We start from the raw sequence: 4,708 nt of genomic DNA, 5'->3' as shown, positions 1-4,708 counted from the left end.
TGTCAGAAGTGGAATTTGAACCCACGCCTCCAATGGAGACTGCGACCTAAACGCAGCGTCTTAGACCGCTCGGCCATCCTGACCGCCTGCTAGTTATCATTAATGCTAAGGAAATTATTCATTCTTTGTGAAAGTATTTGTGAGATTGTGGAAATGTCTGGAAGAGGAAAGACCAGCGGAAAAGCTCGGGCCAAGGCCAAGTCTCGCTCCTCCCGGACTGGACTGCAGTTCCCGGTGGGCCGTGTTCACAGACTCCTGAGAAAGGGTAACTATGCTGAGCGTGTGGGTGCTGGAGCCCCGGTCTATCTGGCTGCTGTGCTCGAGTATCTGACCGCTGAAATCCTCGAGCTGGCCGGTAACGCGGCCCGGGACAACAAGAAGACCCGCATCATCCCCAGACACCTGCAGCTGGCCGTCCGCAACGACGAGGAGCTCAACAAGCTGCTGGGAGGGGTGACTATCGCTCAGGGCGGGGTGCTGCCGAATATCCAGGCCGTACTGCTGCGCAAGAAAACCAGCGCTCAGAGCTCCCAGAAAAAGTAAAGCGGCCAAAATGTCATCTAATAAACCAAAGGCTCTTTTCAGAGCCACCCACAGTCTCTGTGAAAGGGCTGGTTACTGTCAGGAGGGAGTCAGTGATGGAGTTATTGTAACAGTGGATTGACCTGTTTCACATCTGTCCAGGTGTGTTTTCAGTTCCCTCTCTGGATTTCGCTCTGTTTCTCTGCTCACACATCTCCCCCTCTAGTTAAGTGAAGAAGTGAACTCCAGGGTGTCAGAATCAACAATTTAATAAATCACGCTGCCTTCGATTTGATAAATCCCGAGATTATCCCGGTACATTAACGGGAACTGGTTCGGAGCTGATGAATTCATTTAATAATGGAAGTGTCCGGGTTAATTCTCTGTTTTTCATTTGGACAGTTTGAATTGTGTTTTTTTTTTCTCTCCGGTGATCTGAGCGCCGCTTCTCAATGAGAATCTGCTCCCAGAACAGAGTAAATGCAGGAAGAAAGAAGCCATTCTCGGGCTGTGTGTTTCTCTCCTAACCTGATCTGTTTAGACCGCACTGTTCCCAGAGGACGGAATCAGTGAGAGTTGTGCACACACAGGAGCTGAGTCTACTGCAGCGCTTTAATATGTGCCTTCTCCCCGGCCCTCCCTATTCTCTGGACACAACGTTGTTTGTTCCCCCGGCGGCGGGAGAGAGTCGGGGATTCTCTCCCCGCAGTGTCAGTGGCTGCAGCCCCGGAGAACTGGCGGTTTCAGTCAGAGTGACCGAGCTACCTTACAGGACTCTCCCCCTGAATTTGTGAACTGAGACTACACCGAACACATCCCCAGTTAGAGTGAGGGCAGGACATCCTTCTGTTTTATTACAGAGAGTGGGGAAAGGGCTGGGTGGAGGGGAGTCACCAGGGATCCTGGATTTGCTCCAAATCATTTCCATGTGGAATCTGCAGGCGGGGCCCGGACAGGGATCATTTGATCAGGGGATCAGCTCTTTCCTGAGAGATGTGGGTGGCTCTGAGAAGAGCCTTTGTGTTCAGATGTTTACAAGTTTCCCGCGCTCTTTCACTTCTTTCCAGACGCTGCTTTCTGAGCCTTCGCTGCTTTCGGCTTGACCTTGCTCTTCCATGTCTGCACTTTTTTCAGCGCCTTTCCGCCCGCCGCACTCTTGCCTTTTTTGACCTTTTTCGCAGGAGACTTTTTCTGAAGCACTGCTTTCTTCACCGCCTTATTTGGCGTTGCCGCCGCCTTGATGCTCGTTTTCTTGGCTGTTACTTTCTTTGTTGTCACTTTCTTGGCTGCTGGTTTCTTCACCAATGATTTCTTGTCTGCTGGTTTCTTCACTAAAGATTTCTTGGCTGCTGGTTTCATCACTAAAGATTTCTTGTCTACTGGTGTCTTCACTAAAGATTTCTTAGCTGCTGGTTTCTTCACTAAAGATTTCTTGTCTGCTGGTTTCTTCACTAAAGATTTCTTGGCTGCTGGTTTCTTCATGAAAGATTTCTTGTCTGCTAGTTTCTTCATGAAAGATTTCTTGTCTGCTGGTTTCTTCACTAAAGATTTCTTATCTGCTGGTTTCTTCACTAAAGATTTCTTGGCTGATGGTGTCTTCGCTAAAGATTTCTTGGTTGCTGGTTTCTTCACTAAAGATTTCTTGTCTGCTGGTTTCTTCACTAAAGATTTCTTGTCTGCTAGTTTCTTCACCTTCTTTCCCACTTTTCCCTGGGTTTTCCTTCTTGCTGATTTTGAAGGAGCCGGAGGCTCCCTGTCCCTTGCTCTGCACCAGGGAGCCTTTGTTCACATTCCTCTTGATACTTTGCTTGATCTGGGTCCTGAGCTTCTCCACATCGACACCGCTGCTACCCAGAGCCTTCTTTATGGCGGCCAGGGACATCCCCTTGCGATCGCTAAAAGCCGGCACAATCTTGAGGATCTGTTCGCCCAACGGGAGACCGGCTGGCTTGTTCCGGGGAGCCGCCTTCCTCTTCTTGGGGGTCTTGACTTGGGCGGCGGCGGCGGCTGGAGGAGCCGTTTGGGCTGCTCGACTATCGGACATGTCCGGGACTCTGCACAAATTCTCACTGTCAGTGTGAACTGGGTCAGAAATGAAGCCGGTGATGGTGGCACAGAGCAACTTCAAGGCAGAGAGAGGACGGGGCGGAGACAAGCTGCTGTCAGCTCTCGGCTCCTGCTGTCTCTCTGTGTTTCTCTCTCCTCACAAACTCTCCAATTCCATTGAAATTCAGAGACTCCAGACTTCCAGACTAGATCTTTCCTGTCTCTCACTCCAGTATGTTTGCTGTTGAAAAGCTTTCACTAGGATTGAGGACTCCATTTTCCATTTAACCTGGTTTTATTGCTGCACTGACCGCCCTCTCTCACCCCTCGCTGACATGTTCTCTACTTTTCAACTGAAACCTTGAAATTAAAAAAAATGATCCCGAATTCCCACTTTGGGGCTGAGCAGGGAGCAGGGCTGTTCTTTGACTGGAAAATCATTTGATTTTACACAAGAATGACTCTGAAATCCGGCGATGAGAGCGGACCCACAAACACAGTGGCTTCAGACTAACCCGCCCTCCCCTTTAATACAATCTCTCTTCCAAAATATTCACATCTGCATATTCACAGGACAAACTGTTCCCTGAATGTAGAGTTCCCAGGACAGGTTTTCCCCTCCGCTCGGTCTGTGCTGTGGATTCTCGGGGGTGAGTTGTATTTTCTCAGCTCAGTCAGTGTTAAACAGTCTGGGGCCGGCGCTCCGAATATTGTCTGTTAACAAGAGCCAATCACAGTTGTGACTTTTTTTATTCGTTCATCGGATTTGGGTGTGAGTCCAGAACCAGGGGTCATAATCTAAGGATACGGGGTAAACCTTTCAGGTTGTCCTTTCTCTCTCTGCCGACACCCACCCCCGGTCTCCTCTCTCCCTCTTACTCTCCTCTCTCTCTCTCCCTCTCTCTGACAGTTGCAGAGAGCGAGAACTCTCAGCTTTATGGTTAGTCTTTTTTAAAAAATCGCAGCCGTCAGTTTCACAGCTGACAGGTGCTTTGAGCAGAGACAGCACTTCCGAAACTCGGACAAGCTCGGGTTTTTCTGGAGGGCAATGAAATGAAATCAGAACTGCCGGAAAGCTCCGAACTTGTCCGAGGTTCTGAAACGTTGTCTCTGCTCTCAGGACCTGTCAGCTGTGAAACTGACGGCTGCGATTTGATTGAAAGTCAGACTGGTCTGGAAGAAGAAGCCAATGGGAAATTTCTCATCCCTGAAATTATCAGTCACGGACCGAACTGTTTTAACGTGGACACTGGTGTCCATGTACAGACATGTTGCCAACCCCTGTTCTTCACACAGACTTACCAATCACACACTGATCAACGCCAACAAATAATTTGACTTTTTTATTGAAGACTGACAATACTATATACAATTTACAGGAGAGTATTACAGGCACATCTTACCGGGGATCATCCCATCTCCCACTCTGTGTCACATACTGTATGACATCAATTCCTGAAGTGATGATGCACACACGAGTTACCAATTCCTTGAAACAAAGAGTAGGCATAAATGGGCCATTTTCTCATTGGCAGGATGTGACTGGTGGAGTGCCACAAGGATCAGTGCTTGGGGTTCAATTATTTACTATCTATATTAATGACATGGAGGAGGGGGCAGAGTGTAATATATCCAAATTTGCTGATGATACAAAAATAGGTAGGGCATGTTGTCATGAAGACATAAGGAATCTCCAAGGGGATATAGATAGGTTGAGTGAGTGGGCAAAAACTTGGCAGATGGAGTTTAATGTAGGAAAGTGTGAGGTCATACACTTTGGTAGGAAGAATCAAAATGCATTATATAAATAGACAGAGACTCCAAAAAAGAGGGATCTGGGTGTTCTTGTGATTGAAACACAAAAAGTTAGCATGCAGGTGCAGCAAGTAATTAAGAGGGCAAATTGAATTTTGGCCTTTATTGCTAGGGGGCTGGAGTTTAAAAATAGGGAAGTCTTGTTAAAGCTGTACAGTTTGTTGGTGAGGCCACACCTGGAGTGCTGTGTACAGTTTTGGTCCCCGTATTTAAGAAAGGATATATTGGCATTGGATACAGTCAAAAGAGATTCACTCGGCTGATTCCTGGGAGAAAGGGGTTGACTTATTAAGAATGGCTAACAAGTTAGGCCTTTATACATTAA

General features: G+C 47.7%; 1 non-coding gene across 1 annotated transcript; it reads right to left on the bottom strand.

The window, feature by feature from the left end:
• Positions 1-83, bottom strand: trnal-uag (transfer RNA leucine (anticodon UAG)). The gene has a single exon. It is a non-coding gene; the product is annotated as a tRNA-Leu (tRNA).
• Between the last annotated feature and the right edge of the window lie 4,625 nt (positions 84-4,708).

This window comes from Heterodontus francisci, unplaced genomic scaffold (genome assembly GCF_036365525.1).
Source record: "Heterodontus francisci isolate sHetFra1 unplaced genomic scaffold, sHetFra1.hap1 HAP1_SCAFFOLD_43, whole genome shotgun sequence".
In the NCBI taxonomy this organism is placed as follows: domain Eukaryota; kingdom Metazoa; phylum Chordata; class Chondrichthyes; order Heterodontiformes; family Heterodontidae; genus Heterodontus; species Heterodontus francisci.
The sequence above is the reverse complement of the archived record's forward strand: the minus strand, read 5'-3'. Positions and strand labels throughout refer to the sequence as shown.